Source organism: Lathyrus oleraceus, chromosome 6 (assembly GCF_024323335.1).
Source record: "Lathyrus oleraceus cultivar Zhongwan6 chromosome 6, CAAS_Psat_ZW6_1.0, whole genome shotgun sequence".
In the NCBI taxonomy this organism is placed as follows: domain Eukaryota; kingdom Viridiplantae; phylum Streptophyta; class Magnoliopsida; order Fabales; family Fabaceae; genus Lathyrus; species Lathyrus oleraceus.
In genome coordinates this window covers 114338302-114346890 of record NC_066584.1, presented here as the reverse complement: position 1 = coordinate 114346890, position 8589 = coordinate 114338302, and the positions used below count along the sequence as shown (strand labels likewise).

Here is an 8589-nt window from a genome sequence, read left to right as displayed (position 1 = left end):
CTATTCCTGTTGGTTTGTGTTTTTTAAGTGGACAACGTCACTACACAATCTACCTGATGCTCGACCTTTGGAGACTTACTCACCTGTAGTAGAAGGAGTTGACGTATCCTTAAGAAGGGATAATGTTTGTTTGTGTTTTAGGAAAGCTCAAGCAAGAAAGGAAGTCCTATACGAAGGAACCGTGCTACCTTATTTGTCATGCAACCGAGACTACGCGGAGTCTAGCGAACCTAGGGGATACAATCACACCACACAAACATATACAGCATGAAATAAACACACCAACAAGGGGGCTCAAACATCAAGGCTAGGCTTTAGTCGAGGGGTCATATCAACCTCAACAAACAAGCCTCTGTATCGGGGTCAGGTTAGCTCTTAACCTTGCCATTGAGGGGCTAAGGTGAAGCCAGATGAAAGGTGATGAGGGGTGTGCCTCATTGCTTCTATCTCTGGTCAGAGAGAGCATCAGACAAGGGAGCGTGGGTCCAGAATGGGGGGACCCTTCTACGCTCAGGACATAGACTCGACTGTACAATGTACAAGATCTTGGGCTTGGATCTCAATGCTACAACCATGTAATGGGAGCAAGGAGAAGACTCACAGAATAGTGGGGGATAGATTGCTTATCCCTACCTTCCACCAATTGCCTCAAATGAGGACTTTTCCTGCTTGGGACAAATATAAACATACACAAGCATTGCCTCTTAAGGAGGACTTCAGACAGTTTGCCCGGCCCGGTAACAGCCGGGTCTCCAGACTACATGAAGAAGAAAGTTCTATACCTCAATGCCAATTGCTTATAAGCAAAGCAATGCAAGTTCTTAAGAGAACTGAGCAACTAAGTGTACCTGTACAAAAGTCAAACAGAATCAGCATCCCATCCATAATCAGACAACAATATAATGATCAATCAGTAAGGTACAATCAAACAATAATGGGCACAGCACAAAGCTCAATGTGAACCAACATCCTACAAAACAGCCACATTAGTTTACAAGTCAAGTAAGATAATCCCAAATGTGAAACAATATCCTTAAGCCTTAACTTCTTAACCTGAAAAGCCAAAGACAAGTTCAAATGTAAGTGACAAGACCACTAGGACTAGCCTAGGGTCCAAAAGAAGGAAAAATCCTAAAACAGCAACCAATTCATGATCAAAGTCAAGCTATTTCAATTACAAAGGGATCCCAATTGGTCCCATATCCAAACTATGTACACATTTTATTCTATGCAACATGTAAGGCAAAGTGAACAAACATGGATCATATAAGAGCAACCAGCAAGATTAAATCCAAGTAAATGCCAAAACAGCATGGAAAATTCTACAAAAATTATATCCTAAACAGAGGACATTCAACAAGCTACATGTCAATTTTCAAGCAATTTGGGCTAGTGGAACAATGGGAATTAATTCAACATGTCTAAGCATGCAAAAACACAATCAAATGAAGCTACAAAATGTACATTAACTTCAATTCAATGGTAAACAGTGACATTACATGGGAAATTAGTAGGACCAAAGCCAAATGAAAGCTACACATGTCAGGAACTATCCTACCAAATTTCGTGGTCATATCATTCATCATGCTCATTCTATGCACAAAATAAGGCAAACTAGTTCAAAGGAAGCACTAAGCCTACAAACAGAACTATTGCATTCAAATCCACATCAACACAATCCCAAAAATTCTCAAATAATTTACACCTAAACAGGGGATATTAAAGGTCTACCATGTCAAATTTGAGCTCAATTGGGCAAATGGAACCATGTCAATGAAAATCAACAAAAACAGACACAATTATAGGCTCCAAATCACAACATCAATACATGCTTCCACTTCAAAAATTCATAATTCAATGAAAACAACAAAGAAATGGATGAGACCAAAACAGGGAGGTCCTAACATGTGTATACTACAAGCATGCCAAATTTCATGATCATACAGTACCATATGAGCATTTCTCAATCAATCTACCAACCTATATCACACAAGCTTGCACAATTGGTCAACAGAAATGAAAAATCACAAACAATTTGAAAATGCAATGAAAAATTCCACAAAAATTCACAAAGCATCTTAACATGTTAATGATTCACCATGCAAAGTTTCACATCATTTCAACAAGTATAGACCACTCAATTAAATCCAGCAAGTTGACATAAGGAGGTGTGACACACATTGTCACACCTAAGTTCAAAAATTCACATCTCAATGATCAGGTATAAAAAATGCATGAAATTTACATGGAAATAAACCTCAGCCAGTCAACATTCATCACAAAAATTTTCAGACATTTATTTTATGATATGAGAATTTCATGATCAAATTGGTGCAAGGTATCAAAAATATACATGTGTGAATGAACCCTAGGTCAACTACTATTTACACCAAGCACAACTTTGACCAATAGGTCAAAAATCATCTACACTCAACCACAAAGTCAACAAAACAATTTTCACAATTTTCTGATTTTTCTATATTTTTCTATGAATTTTTAAAGGTGTCTATGAATTTTAATGAATTTTTTAGAATTAATTGAATTAAATGGAATTTGACAATGGCAGTATTGTAATAATCCAGGGCCAGCTCAATTCATTAATGCGGTGGCGAGATCCTATTGGTGTGGAGCGGCGGGAAACGTGATTTGAAATTGGAACCAGCCAAAATTGGATCGAACTGTAGAAATTTTCCAGAAAAGTTCTTCTTCCTCGCGCGCTCAATCCCCCTCCATGGCCAAAGTCGGTTTTGCTCAAAACTCAACCAAATCTCACAAACTAATACTCATTGGAAAGGTCTGAATGCATAGATCACGAATATATAATCTAATCAACCTAAACCTAACCGTGTAAACCGGATCGATCGTTTAAAGTTTCGCATTCAAAGCTTCGAGTTCGGATTACATGAGCTACAGTTCATCATTTGCTAAACTACTCGCATCATCATGACCTATACTCAATGAACTACAGCACGCACATAAGCATTAATCGAATCGTGATGTTCGAATCTTGGAGATACCTGTTATGGCAGTGGTGAAATCGGTGGAATTCGCGTGCTTCAGCTCCAAACAGGTGCAATACGAACTTGAGGAAGTTGATTGATGCGTCCAGGTCCAATCGCGGTGGTTCCTAGTGCTTGCAAATCGAATTCACCATGAATGAAGCTTCCTTGCACAGTCGAGTTTTGGTGCGAATTTGATGGTGAAATGCGGAAACAGATGGAGATGATGATGAATCAAGATCAATGCCAAAGGAATTTCGAGAATTGATCAAGAATTGGTGAAGTTTGATCAATTTTTGTGTGAAGTGTTCTTGAGAGATTTTCAGAAATTGGAGAGAATTTGGATCTGATTTTTGGGATTGTGAAAATCTGTTATGCTTAGGAAGTAATTAGGCTTTTATATGAATCCTTAATCCACAATTAACCAAGCCATTAATCAAATTGCATTGTTAAGCAAATTGTGCATTTCACTCAAAGTGGCCAAAATGCCCTTTCTCTAAAACAGTCCATATATCAGCTCAACTTCGATTCAAACAAGTCCAAAATATCACATGTGATGTGTAGAAACAAGTCCCATTTCCATTGGATGCTTATTTTTGAATTTCACCATTTGATAGCAAAATGTCCAATTTTAACCCTTGCATTTCTCAAACCAAATCTCAATTTACGAAGCCTATGCATAAAGTGATGATTCAAACACATTCCAAATGCCATTCCTGAGGTGTTGCAAAAAGTCCCATCTCAAAATTCCAAATATTTTGACATTTGGACAATTTTGCCCCTGATCCAATTTAACAGTCCAGTTGAAAAGTGACTTTTTGCATTGGCCACTTTTGGAAAAATCCAATGATGCACCCTTGAAGTACATGTCAAATGGAGTTTGTGCATATAAAGAACTTGCAATTTGGACCAACCATGTGGTAGTTATGGCCTCCTGATTACGGGTCTTTTTGGAAATTCATCTGACCATATCTTGCAAACCACACATGGGATTTTTGAGTTCTTGGACTTTTTGGAATGGTGAGATCAAGATATTCAACTTTCATGTTGGACAAAATTTGATTTGAAGCTTGTATCAGGAAGTTATCTTGAGGAGAAAAAGTTTCCATTTTGGGCAGCTGAGCTTGCACTTGGGCAAATGGACAATGCAATGTTATGCAGTGGACATTGTTAATGCTATGACCTAATATGAAATGAATGTATTCAATGGTAGGGTGCAAATTTGAGGTGCTACACCATGCTTTCAATCTTTTGAGTAAGTGTATCCACTTTAGTATTGACGCAGTCTATGCCATTAACTTCGTACATTCCACTTTTCGGAGTTGATTTTTCTACAGCAGCACGTTCTTTTCCCCACTGGAAATGATTTTGAGCCATGTTCTCTATGAGTTCATAAGCTTCGTCATAAGGTTTGTCCATTAGAGCATCGCCAGCGGCAACACTCAAATTCATCTTGGTGTTATAAAGAAGACCATTGTAGAAAGTATGGATAATCAACCATTCTTCAAGTCCATGGTGTGGACAAAGTTGCATCATGTCCTTGTATCTTTCCCAAGCATCAAAAAGAGATTCATTGTATTTTTACTTAAATCTGTTGGTTTGAGCTCTTAGAATAGTTGTTTTGCTTGGTGGAAAATATTGGGCTAAGAATACTTTCTTCAACTCGTCCCATGTGGTTACTGAGTTTGAAGATAGAGATTGTAGCCAAGCTATAGCTCTATCTCTTAAGGAAAAAGGGAAAAGACGTAGTCTAATCGCTTCTTGAATGACACCATTTGCTTTCACAGTGTCTGTGTACTGCACAAACACTGACAAATGTAAGTTAGGGTCGTCTGTGAGACTACTTGAAACTTGGTTTTGTTGAACGACTGATAACAGTGAAGTTTCAACTCAAAATCGTTTTGATTGATGGTAGGGGAAGCAATGTTGTCATGTGGTTCTGCTTGCGATGGAACAACATAATACTTCAACGGGCGGTTTTGTGGTCTTTTGGACATAATTTGTTCTGGTTCTAAAATTGGGATTATAGAATCTGGAAGATCGTATTTAATATAAAATCTGTTAATTTGGCATCTTAAATTAATATAACGCTCGATATCGTCAATTGGTTGCTCTAACTCCCTGCTCTGAGAGCGAGTGTCTGGCATATAATTGACAAAGAAAAAGAAAGAAAATATGTTGCCTTAGTATATACTGCACAACAAAGGAATCACAATATTGACTAAATTAGTCTTCAGCAACGACGCCAAAAACTTGATATAGGACGGGCGTGTCTGTCGGATGTGACTGCAAGTGCACAACCTATCGTGTAGTTTTAAAAGATTATCGAACCCACAGAGATTAATGGTCAAGCTAATGTTATCTATTGTTGTAGTGCAAAGTTAAGGCTAAATGTTATAAGGTTATGAACGGAAATGAAAATAATAATTCTAACGATTTAAAAGTTATGATAACAATTGAGTCTGGAATATGGATTTCGTGTCCCTAAGGGCTTAAATAGAATTTGCGCACTAAATATGATTCTATTGCGTTATGTAGAAAATATCGACTTAAAGGTCCTGTCTCACACTCTCGCGCTATTGACAAAGATCACACCTTCAAACCAAAGGATTTTGCTCTCGCTCGCCTGTTCTAATTAGAAAGCGTATTTTGAAAGTAAATGAGATCCTAAACGATGCCTAAAGCGCTCTCTCTATTTTTAGGATCGATACCTACTTTTAAATATCCGGTTCCTTCCTCACACTCTCGCGCTATCAAATTGAACCTTGATTTGTCTCACACTCTCGTGCCAAAACAGTAAAACATACATTTGAAAACTAAAGCCATAACATAGTTAAATTATACATTCGTGCCTAATATTTCTACCGAGTCCCATCGGTAACGATGGTCCTCATACGCCAGACTTAGAATAATTTAGCAAGACATGATATTACTTGAATACAACATAATCAAATCATTCAAAACTAAGGGCAACATGTCATGCAAGTAGTAAAAACAGTAGAACATACAAATATCAAAAGCGGTAAAAGGAACCTGAAATTGCGTAAAGTAAAACTTGAATAAACTTGAATTAACTTGAATAGAAAATAACGACATGCTTATTCTTTGATCCAAAATTACAATGAAAAATAAAATAAATCAAGTGTGACAATCCCTCGATGTGAGTTATTGTCACTTTTATAGGTGAATTTATGCTTAATACTAAAACGCGATTCGGCAGCGCTTTCGCACAACTTGGATGCTTCCGAAAACCTCCCACCATCCTATTTATAGAGGCTTTGAGTCTTCATAACTTCCTTTGATCGTGCAGAGAGAGTGGAGGGAAAATAGGTGAGAAAAAACGGTCAAGAACGGCCCACTAACGCAGTTCTGTTACTGCATGATAATGGTGAACGCCATTAGGGGAATGGCGAATGTCATTCCTTTAATATTTAAATGACATGACATGCACTAGGGATGGAGAACGCCATCTGCACATAATGGTCTAAAATGACTCTTTTGCTCGTTTTTAGCTCCTATTTCGCCTCTTTTCCGCGAGGCTTCCAAAATTCCAATGAAATCTGATAACAACTGCAAAACAAATAAAACGGAAGTAAAATGCAATAAAACAAAGACGGATAAGATGTGAAATGAGCCTAAAAACACGATACGATTTCTCGTTATCAGTGTAAACACAACAAAACAAATAATAAACAAAGCAAGGGATCGAGGAATACCAAAACGTGAATTGAAGTTTTTTGACGTGTTGATGGCTTGCTCCGGCGCAACATGACTTTCAAGTGCAAAACTTCTATTTTATTTCATTCTACTCCTCCCTCAATATCTTTCTTCTTCTCCCTTTTGAAAAAAATCTTTTTCTTCTGTTGTGATAATTTGTTGTTGTGTGAGTGAAGGTTTTTTACTTTCTGCTTGTGATTCAACTCGGTATTGAATTTTTTTTCATGTTCTACAATGTTCTTTTTTGCTCAAACAAATTAGGATTCTTTGCTCTTCAGTGTGTATGTGTTGGTGTCTAAGGTTTCTTTTTTGTGTCTTTGAAATGGATATTGGTACTACTGGTTTTTTTTTCTGTGTGTTGTATGTTATGGGCTAGTGTTGTATGTTTCTCCTCCCCCTTCTAAGAGAACAAAAATTGCTTTGGTAACTTAATGTAAATTCTGCTATACTACTGATGTGCATCTCAAATTGATAGTCTGCTTTTCACTTTTGTTTTTTCAGTTTGTCCTTATTCCATTATTATGCTAACTTGCTGTTGTACCTGTTTGGATAGGTCAAAGTCTCTACTCAAGGAGCAAAGATACTGCAAGTTAGATGAGTCTCTACTTTTGAAATTACTTACTTTTTTTGTAATTTTGTTTAATATATATAAAAAATGAGTACCTTATAGTAATGTAAGACTTGTTTTATATCACCTTGAAAATTTTATTATATTTTTTTTTGTGATGTAAAAGAAAGTAAAATAAAATACAACTTATTATTTTTTAACTTTAATGTAGAACAAAGATATCACAAATATTTGACTTATTTAAACCAATTAATAGAAATAAAAGAAAATATTACGACTATGATTACCCCCCTTTTTTAAAAAAATAAATAATTTTTTTTTGACTCAATTTGAAATTATAGATCCAATATTATTATTACTACCATTTCTAATCACTCAATAAAAACCAAAAACAAACTTAGACTTAAATCAAAAATTTTTTTTGCTAAAGCTTAGTGAATAAAAATTAGCACAAAACCAAATAGCATATATCTTGAAATAGAATATAAAGACATAGTCATCAAAGATAAACCTTCAATAGGAGTCAAGAAACAAATCCCTAAACATCCATGCTAACAAACATTCAAAATGGTGCATGACAAATTCCATTTATGGACATGTAATGGAATAATGTATGAAAAACAAAATGTATGAATGACTTAGCTTCAAATGAATGAATGTCAATGGCTAAATGCAAATGAATTAAATGGGGAAAATTTTGGGGTATTACAATGACCATTCAATCAGATTTGCAACATGTCAAATATTGCCTAAGAGCCACAATAAAAGATAATTGATCTAAATATGAAAACAAAACAAATCTTGCTCGCCCTCCTGCTACGGGTGGCCGTAGCAGGTCTCTGACTTTTGTATAGGAGTTGAGCAAATGGGGGCGCCTAGGGTTTCTGCTTTTACGGCCCGTAGCAGCTGCTACGGGTGGTCGTAACAACTCTCTGATTTTACTATGGAAAAAATTTGTCTTTTGCCTTTTCGTCTTATTTTGCTTGATTTTAATCCTTCTTGATCTTGGATGCTCATTAAGCCCTGAAAATAGAAAGAACACATAAACCAAAGCATAAAACATGGTAATTAGAAGTAAACCAAACAAAATGCGATAAAATACTAAGAGAAATTGACTAGAAATAACGATGTGAAAGCCACTTATCAACATGTTTCTTGGAGTATATTAATGTTCTCCTCTACCCCTGCCTCTAGAGCCATGAGCTCTTCCCCTCTAATGCTGATATGATTCAGAGCTACCTGTATTTGTATTTCTGGCTGAGAATTGAATTGGTCCTGCTTGTTCTATATTAGCTGTGGCACTTG

The 8589-nt window shown here is 36.3% G+C and overlaps 1 non-coding gene across 1 annotated transcript; it reads left to right on the top strand.

Moving 5' to 3' along the window:
- The first annotated feature begins 4506 nt into the window (after nt 1-4506).
- Nucleotides 4507-4613, top strand: LOC127099322 (small nucleolar RNA R71). Its single transcript, XR_007793838.1, has one exon. It is a non-coding gene; the product is annotated as a small nucleolar RNA R71 (small nucleolar RNA).
- Nucleotides 4614-8589: the final 3976 nt, after the last annotated feature.